Source organism: Chrysochloris asiatica, unplaced genomic scaffold (genome assembly GCF_000296735.1).
Source record: "Chrysochloris asiatica unplaced genomic scaffold, ChrAsi1.0 scaffold00017, whole genome shotgun sequence".
Taxonomy (NCBI): domain Eukaryota; kingdom Metazoa; phylum Chordata; class Mammalia; order Afrosoricida; family Chrysochloridae; genus Chrysochloris; species Chrysochloris asiatica.
Genome location: NW_006408535.1, coordinates 28,486,283 through 28,496,557, shown reverse-complemented (window position 1 = coordinate 28,496,557; position 10,275 = coordinate 28,486,283).

Genomic DNA, 10,275 nt, shown 5'->3' with positions numbered 1-10,275 from the left:
CCTCAAGGTCAGCAGTTTGAAGCTAACAGCCATTACCTGTCATTCCTCTGGTGAAAATTGAGGCTTTCTGCTCCCATGAAGGTTTACAGCCTTGGAAACCCTATGCAGGGTCACTATGAGTCCAGAACCAACTCCACGGCACATAAACACCACTATTTCATATTATGATGGTAGGCTCTGTAAAAACATAAAAGCAAATGATTTCTGAAACAATAGAATTATTATAAAATGAAAAATGCTAAGTATTCTGATACTCAAGGAAAAATAAATGGTTTTGATAGAGCAAAGCTACAAATCGATCTTTATTTAACATCCGCTTATTATAACCATCAATCTACATGCTTAAGCTTAACCACAATTTGTTCTCTTTCCTCTTTTCTGAAACACCCATGTAAGCAAAGCAACCCCCCCCAAAAAAAAAAAAAATGAGGGCAAGCCTCTCTCTTAAAAATTTCCACTGTCATATACTAAAGCTAAGGTAAAATGTAAGCATAGATGGGTCAAGTTGGAGCCACTCTTGTTGCTTGATGTGATTTCAGGCTAGGCTGAGAAACTGGCTCTGGATGATTCCCTTAGTCAAATGTCATCTATTGCATTCCATACAGAGTCGATGTGTCCTCTGACTTTAGGTCCAGTGTTAATGCTAGTTCACTTTCCTGACTCCATGAAACCTGTCTCTGCCAAGCCTTCATCAATCATCAGCATTTTTCTATATATCTGAATCCCAGGGGATTAAGGACCCTTTAGCCCTTAAGTGGTTAAAATAGATCCAATTATTATATTTTTTCTTAAACATCCAATACTACAATGGCTTTGTCTAAACTAAGTCAAAGCCAGGAGACCTGGTATGGTGCTGTAGAATAAGCATTAGACCATAAAGTCGGTTTGAACTGCAAGGTCGGTGGTTCAAACTCACCAGTAACTCCATAGAAACCCTATACAGCATCGCTATGAGTTGAAGCCCTAAAACTTAAGAGACTCCCAACTTGTGGTTTACAGTCCAGTGCTTATCCTACAGCGCCATACCAGGATTCCTGGTGAGCACATTAGTTTCCCATTTAACAATTTGTACACATTTTGTTTCATGACATTCGTTGCAATCTCCTGGATGTAGCAGTGTTCCTCCCACGTCCTCCCTGGAATCTCTGTTTTCATTCACTCACCTCTGCAGCTCCTTCTTGCCTTCTGAACTTTATTTTGAGACAAGCTCTGCCCTTGGGTCTCATACGGTTGATTGTGCTGAGCAGCATGTTACTCGGGTGTTATTGTTCACCTTAAAGGTCTATTGTTTGACTGAAAAATGACCTCTGGGAATGGGTTCAGTTCCAGACTGGGAGGCTATCTAAGGGTCTAGTCTTGGGGGTTCCATCAGTCTCTATCAGACTGGTAAGTCTGGTCTTTTTTTTTTTTTTTGTTTTTTTTGTTTTTTTTTTTTATTTTTTTCTCTCTCTGTCCAGGACTTTCTATTGTGAACATGATCAGAGCTGTTGTTAGTGACATCGCTAGTTCTTCTGGACTTAGGCAAGTGAAGGTTATGGTTCATTAGACCTTTGAACTAATTATTTCTTTGAATCTTGGTTTTATTCACTCTTCTTTACTCTGAGTGGAAAGAGACTAATAGTTGTAATCTATATGACATTTGAAAGCTTATAAGAACCCAATAACTACTCACTAAGCATTGAGCTGCAAATCACAAGGTGGGTGGTTTGAGCACACCAGCCAGGAAAAGGTGAGGCTTTCTGCTTCTGCAAAGATTTACAACCTTGGAAACCCTATACAACGTCATTGTAAGTCAGAATGGACTTGATGACTCTTAACAATAAGAACTGCTCATCAAACCAGGGCATAGAATATTGTCTTTACGGATACTATTATGCCAGTTGACCTAGAAGTTCCTCAGTCTCATAACTTGTTTTGACCACAAATACCCACTGAACTTTCTGGAGGCTATATAGCACAGAGGCCAGAAGCATTGAAGTTATATTCTCTGGGTCCCCATCCTGGATTTGCCACTTACTAGTTATATAAGTCTGGCAAGTTATTTCATCTCTCTGTGCCTCAGTTTTCTTATATATCAAAATAGGGGGATAATGATAGTACCCCTGTTTTAGGATGGTTATGATCATTAAAGCTGCTTATCCATGAAAAACATTTAGAATAGTGCTCATGTGACCAAGTGTCCAATAATTTTTACTTGTTATTGTGCAAGTGTATTTTATGTTTAAAATATGATAGCATCTACTACATGAAGTCGCCTCTCTGTCACTATCTTTGGGTCAACATACAGGACAAATGCAAACGTGTGACACCTGCCTCTGATCTCGGTTGAGCTTCACATGTTTTCTGGAAGAATGCTTTGTTGCTTTCATTTGTAATCATTTTTATCCAGCAGGGAATTGTTCCAGAAAATAAGATCGGAACACTTTTTTCCTGCTTTCAATTCCCATTGAATGATATTTGGTATGTACTACAAGGAGCTCTGGTAGCATAGCAGTTATGAGTCAGGCTGATAACCTCAAGGTCAACAGTTCAAAACTACCAGGCATTCCATGGGAGAAAGATGAAGCTTTCTGCTCCCATAAAGAGTTACAGCCTCAGAAACCCTATGCAGGGTCGCTATGAATCAGAACCATCTCCATGGCACATGACCAACAATCAACCACATACCAGGCCTATGCTAGGATTAGATCTGCCATCATGAACAAAATGGATATGAGCCATCCTTAATAAAACTTGAAGAGAAACAGACACTAAATAAGTATAAAAATAAATATATAATACCCAAACTGTGATACATACTGTGAAGAAAGAATGAGAGCAAAGTAGTTGGCATTGGTGGCTTGGTGTTAAAATTCTCACCTTCCATGCAGGAAACCTGGGTTCAACTCCCAGTCAGCGTTTCTCATGTGCAGCAAACCCCAGTGGAGGCTTGTGAGTTTATATGATGTTGAGCAGGTTTCAGCAGAACTTTTAGACTTAGAGAGACTAGGAAGAAAGGTGTGGCCATCTATTTCTGAAATGCCAGTGAAAATCCTATGGATCACAACCCTTTGATCCACAGCTGATGATGGGGATGGCACTGCACCACGCAACATTTCCTTCCATCGTGCATTAGGGTTGCCATGAGTCACAGGCTGACTGAATGGCAGCGAACAACAGCAATTGAAATTGAAATGTGAAAATTCAATTCAAATGATACTTAATCCAAGATTTTAGTATGGGCAGGAATAACCAGATGAAGAGGGAAAGGAAGAAACTTCCTGGTGTGTGACAAGTTCAGAAGGAAGGAAGTTGAGATCAAGGAAAAGGAAGGAAAGTGGTGTGACCTCAGCTTAGGGGGTGAATGAGGCCTGAGGGTGAGATAGGCAAGGTGACGTGAGGTGAGGTCATAAGGTTGCATGGAGTGAGGTCACCCAGGGACTCATATGTCAAACTAAAGCAAACCAAACCATTTGCCACAGAGTTGATACCAACCCATAGTGACCCTATATGTTTCAGAGCAGAACTGAGCTCTGTAGGGTTGTTATTTGTTTAGTTTCATTTTGTTTTGTTTTAATAGCTTTGACCTTTTGGAAGCAGATCACCAGGTCTTTCTTCTGAGGAATCTTTTGGTGGGTTCAAAATGCCAACTTTAGGGTTAGGAGTCAACCTGTTTGTGTTACCCAGGAACTCCTGTTAACTGTTCTTTTGTTCTTGTTAAGGGTCGTCAAGTTGGTTCAGACTCATAGAAACCCTGTATGTAGCCTTCCTGGAGCAGCTAGTGGGTTTGAACTGCCAACTTTGCTGTTAGCAGTCCAGTGCTTATTCTACAGCATCTCGTTTATTGTTAGTTGTTATTAAGTGCTGTCAAGTCGCTACCGACTCATAGCGACCCTATATAGGGTTTCCAAGGAACTGCTGGTGAGCTTGAACTGCCAACCTTGCAGTTCAAAGTGACCTTGCGTTCCAGTGCATTAACCCATGGCGCCTCACTCGGTATCTGCAGCTTTATTCCAAGAATATTGGAAAGTCATTGGAGGGTTTTATGCAGTGGAATAACAAATGATTGGACTTATACCTTTAAAAGATTGCTCTGGCTGCAGTGTGAATTGAAAAGCAGTGAAATGAATGAATGACAGTTCTCTGAAACAAAGTAAATGAATCTCAAAACCTATCACTAAACAAAAGAAAGCAAGTTACAGGGGAATTCTTGTAGATTGATTCTATTTATTCAAAGGTAAAAAAATAGGCAAAACTAAACCAAACATTAGGATCCACACATATATGTTGAAACTATAAAGAAAACACAAGAAAAAGATTCTCTCAAAATTCAGGATAGTGGTTACTTCTGGGAGGACATGTCTGCTGTAGTTGCAGTTATATACCATTAAGTCATTTCCAACTCACAGGGTTTCCCAGGCTGTAAATCTTTACAGAAGCAGAAGGTCTCATATTTCTCCCAAGGAGTGGCTAGTGGATTCTAGTTACTTACCTTGCAGTTAGCATTTCAATGGGTAACCCACAACACTGCTCATGCTCCTTAGGGAGACATGCAGAGTATGATATATTTTATTACAAATATTTGGGTTAACTAACTTCAAAAATGTTGCAAAATATTAAAATAGGAAAAAGTTGAATACATGGGTATATGTTATATTATTCTTCATACTATATGCTTGAAATATTCCACCAAATAAAAATAAATAACTGTGGGAAAAATAAATCAGAGAAGGAGAAAATAAATCAGGAAGGAGATTAGCAGGATCTCTGTGTTGTGAGACCCCAAGGGCATTTGTCATTGTGATGGATTATATGTGTAGAGTTGTATTCCAAGGGCTGTGCTTACCCTAGGCTACAATGTAAATGTCACTTCCTGGAACTTGGCAATGTACCTGCCAACCAGTGAGGAGGCAACTGCAGAAGTTTAGGCTATGAATGACAATGACTTGGACTAGGATAGTGTCAGTAGGATAGAGAAAAATCAGCATACTCAAGTTATATTTAGGACAAGGATTTGATAATGGATTGGATGTGCCTCTGCAGCAAAGGGATGGAGCCACACCTGCCCCTGTGTCACCGGCTTTGCACAAAATGCTCTTCCTAAGAACTGAGAGTCTCCTGGATCATAAATGCCTCGTAGACACTAATAATGCCTCATTTGGAAACTTTGAAATGTTGATACAATTCCCTTAGATTTGGTCATTTTTCCAAAGTCTCTTCAAAGTCTTCTGAGTTGTTTTTATTCCAGATTTCTCAACATCCACTGCTAAACAGCTTGAGACAGAGAGGAGACTCCTATTGCACCCTAGAACCTAGACTGATTTTAAAATGCTTCCAGACCCCTGCTTGTATGTCTACTCCTGCCAAATACACTGCCCATACTCACATACATAATTTCCTAAATTCAAGGTTTCACTCAGGAAAATAGCTTCGACATTTGCCACAGCTCCCACCCCTCTGGAACATGCACGAGGCTTTTGTCACTTGGCCCTGCCTCTCAGCCACTCAGCTAGCCTGCCTGATGCATCTGAGTCAGCTGTCACCAAAGGAGAGATCAGCGCAGCTGGGGTGGACCTTCTTGACAAGAAGCCACCTGTTCTGTCTAGTTTGCTGGGAGGGTTTATATTCAATTAGTCTTTATTTCTGTCGTAATGGAATATGGTGAAGGTGATTTCCCAAAGTTAACAAGATATTTTCTGTCCATTAGGTATTTCTACCTGATCGACAGAGTATTTTTAAAACATACGGTCTTAAGTTGATGCTAATGACCTGATGGCATTTCTCCTGGCTTGTCTTCCCCAGGGACAAAGGCTACTGGGGCTCTGTGCAACTGACATAGCATACTGAGTGTGAAACATCACAACAGGAAGATTCAGCTTAATTCACCAATGCATATTGGGCAACCCACAATGAGGAATATAGTAATCTATATTGATTTTTATATCAAAACCTTACACAGACGATAAATTATAAGATTATAGGCCACAGAGCTCAACTAAAAGAGGAAAAAAGAGTAATCAGATACGATTTGATGAACTTGACCTACACCTATGGATGCAGTAGCTCAAAAGAAGGAACAAATCTTTACAGCGAGGATCATTCCCACCCCCTCTATACACAGGGTAGACAGGGATGGGTAACTTGGACATTGGCTACTGAAAACAGGGCGGGGGGAGCAGCTACAAAGGAGCTCTGGTAGCGAAGTGGTTATGAATCGGGCTGCTAACCACAAGGTCAGCAGTTCTAAACTACTACATGTTGTGCAGGAGAAAGATGAGGCATTCTGCTCCCATAAAGATTTACAGCCTTGGAAACCCTGTACAGGGTCGCTATGTGTTGGAACCAACTCTGCAGCACACAGCCACCACAACAAAGGCAAGAAGTGACTGGCTTACAAGCTTTCAAGAGGGAGCCTCAACCCAAAGGGCATGGAGAAAGGTAGAATCTCCACTGAGTAGTATCCAATCTGTCTGGACGGAGCTGATGAACGGAGATGGGAATAGGTCTCTTGTGGTACAATAGTGAATAATTGCTATCAGGACTGACTATGAGGTTTGGAAATGTAAAGGTAGACGTTTTGTAGCAAGAGGAGGGGAGTGGTTGACTTTGCAGGCCAGGAGCGGAGGCCCCTGGGACCATCAAGGGAGAAGAATGGAGTGCGGGACCCTACCCAGAGAAATAGTGATGCCGGAGATGAAGGCAGAGACGATGACATGGAGAGATGGAGTGGCTGGGGACTCTAGACCCAGAGAGGGAGAGGGGCTGTGTGCTGATGACTAAGGGGCAGGCTTGCGGGGCATACCCTTTGGTTGGTTGATGATTCATGGAGGGGATTGTAATCATGGCAATGTAACAATATATGATAGGATGAATGTAAAGCTAATGTTCTCCCATGTAAACTATCACATAATTCACAATAAAATAGTTTTTTTTTTAAAGATTAGGCCATTTTCCTAATGTTGTTGTTGCAAGTGCCATCAAATTGGCTCCAACCCATAATGACCCTGTATAGGATTTCCAAGGAGAGGCTGGTGAGCTTGAGCCATCGACCTTGCAGTTCAAACCGACTTTGCAATCCAACGCATTAACCCGCAGCACCACACCAGGACGCCTTATAAATATAAGTAAATAAAATATTAGTAAGACTACTTATCTAGTATCTTAGTTATCTAATTCTGCTAGAACAGAAATACCACAAATGGGTGTCCTTCACGAACAAATTTATTTTCTCAGTTTAGGAGGCAGAAGTCTAAGTTCTTGGAGGCTAGAGAGCCTTCTTTAGGGGAATGCTTTCTCTGTGTGTCAGCCCTGGAGGAAGGTCTTTATCTCTCAGAGTTTCTGCTGCTTGGCAGTGCTTCTCCCCATAGCTGCTTCAGTCATGCTTGTTTAATGAGATTGACTCAGATACATCCTACACCAATCCTGTCTTATTAACGTAGCAAAGACAGCCCATTCCCAAATGGGATTATAGCCACAGGTATGTTGTTGTTGTTGTTAGGTGCCCTAGTGACACAGACTCATAGTGACCTTATGCACAACAGAATGAAGCACTGACCCATCCTATATCATCCTCACAACTGTTGTCATATTTCAGTTCATTGTTGCAGCCAATTTTGGAGAGTATTTTTCTCTTTCACTGACCCTCTACTTTACCAAGCATGATGTCCTTTTCCATGGACTGATATCTCCTGTCAACATGTCCAAAGTACAGGATACAAAGTCTCACCATCCTTCTTTCCAAGGAGCATCCTGGATATATTTGGAAGACCACAGACATAGAGGCATAGAGGTTAGGATTTACCACACATATTTTTTGAGGGACACAATTCAATCAGTATGCTGAAGAAATAATATACAACACAAAGGAGATTTTATTTGCAAATGCAGTTTATTGTAAAGGATGCAAATATAGTTTATTGTAACGCAATCTATTACATTCATAAATCAAAAGAGAAAAAATAAAATCATTTCCAAAATAGACTTAATTGAATTTCATGGACATTTTATAATTAAATAAAACTATTGGTGTATTATGATATAAAGATTATAACCAAAAGCAAAAATAACATTGGATTAACAATGAAACACTAGTTGCCATTCCATTAAAGTCAGGAAGAAGGCAATGTTACGCACTATGATTGCATTTAATATCACAAAGGAAATAAATTTAATAGGGTAACTAAAAAATTGTTGTTGTTGTTAAGTGCCGTCGAGTCGGTTCCGACCCATAGCGACCCTGTACAGGGTTTCCGAGGGTGTAAATCTTTACGGGAGTAGAAAGCCTCATCTTTCTCCCGCGGAGCGGCTGGTAGTTTCGAACCGCTGACCTTAAGGTTCGCAGCCCGATTCGTAACCTCTACGCTACCAGAGCTCCTTAATATTTGAACAGATACATTTTTCATTATTTTCCAATGTCATCATTGTCTTTCTAAAAAAATTAAGAAAACGGATGAAAAAATTATTAGAAAAACAGAAGATACATAAATACTGTATAATTTTTCCCTATCAATAGACACATGACTGAGAAGAATCTAATCACAACTGTAACAATAAAAAAGTAAAATATCTAGAGCAAATGTAAAAGGAAAAGAAGTATATAAGATCTGTATGAAGAAAACTAGATAGTATTGTTGAAGGGCAGAGAAGAAAACGTGAATATATGGAGTGACATATATGTTCATTGATGTATTTTAAGAATTAAGCCATTTTTGACACAGCGAAAGCATCATTTTTCACACTTGAGACGACTCACAGTAATTCTATAATACTGGTTAAAACAGCGCTGATCTAACTTTACTGAGCATGTTGCCAAACCGAAAGGAGAGTTTTCCTCTTCCTGACACTGTAGCCAATCACAGAGACGGGGAGCGATCCAATCCAAGCTTCATTAGCAGAAAGCCCGCAGTCTGGAGGATGGAGAGAATGATTTCCCAAGACCGTCCTGCCTATTAAGAAGTACAGGCACATTATATCCGGTAAATTACATTTGAATGTACACTTACTGTATTAAACATCAAGGTAGCAAAAGGAAACAATAAATAATAAACTTCTTTAAACATTTTACCTTTAGGAAAAAGGAAACAATAAATTAATGGTAGTGGTGGCTGGTGGTGTGCCATCTAGTCAGTTCCGATTCATAGTGACCCTACACAGGGTTTCCGAGGCTATAAATCTTTACCGGAGCTGAAAACCTCATCTTTCTCATACGGAACAGCTGGTAGTTTCGAACTGCTGACCTTGTGATTAGCAGTCTGATTCATACCCACTACACTACCAGAGATCAATAAACCTCAAATATTCTGCCTTTAGGATTTCAGCTGCTTAATTCATGAGGTAAATATATGGGTGGGTTTAACTTGTCAAAGGAGCTCTGGTGGCGTAGTGGATACGAATTGGGCTGCGAGTCTCAAGGTCAGCAGTTCCAAACTACCAGCTGTTCCTCGGGGAAAGATGAAGCTTTCTGCTCCCGTAAAGATTTACATCTCGGAAACCCTACACAGTGTTGCTATGAGTCGGAACCAACTCCACAGCACATAACCACCACCAGTCACTCTCCTTGCCCTGTTCTGCCTTTGGGGCCGTAGATCATCTTAGCTAATTTTTAAACTTCTTCTTTTGTAGGGTCCCTATTTGAGACCTAATGACTAAACCGACTCCATTTTGTTTAGATCAGTAAAGCCATGCTATCATGGATATAGGTCACCCCGGGATAGTGTCAAAATGCAGATTCGGACTCAGCAAGTCTAGGATGGGGCTTGTGGTTCTTTTAACAAGCTCCCAGATGATGATAATGCTTCTGGCCTGCAGACTACATTTTGAGTTGCAAAGGTCTAAAGCAGTCAATATCCAGTTTTCTGTAACGATCCTCTAACTGCCTATTTTAGCTGTTTTTAAAATCAAAATTCAATCAGATTCCACACACTGCAGTTGGTTGTTATGTATCACAAGTCTTTTAAATTCCTGAATAGTCACACAATTTTGTTTTGTTTTCTTTCTTTTGTCAAGAGTCCAGACCAATTGTTCACCAGAATGTCCATATTTTAGACTTTTTTCTGATGGTTTACTCAGGATTGATTACATTCAGGTTAAACTCGTTGCAAGAACACTCCACAGTGGATGTTACATATTTATTGTATCACAGCAGGAAACACATCTGTCAGCTATTGCTTGATTGGTTTGGTTTTTACTTTAGAATGGATTTGGATTCTCAGAAACGTTTTAAAGATAGTATTCACTGGGTGGAATGTAGACACTTGCTAACTTGGGTGATAGGGAAAAGAAAAGGAAGGCAAAAAG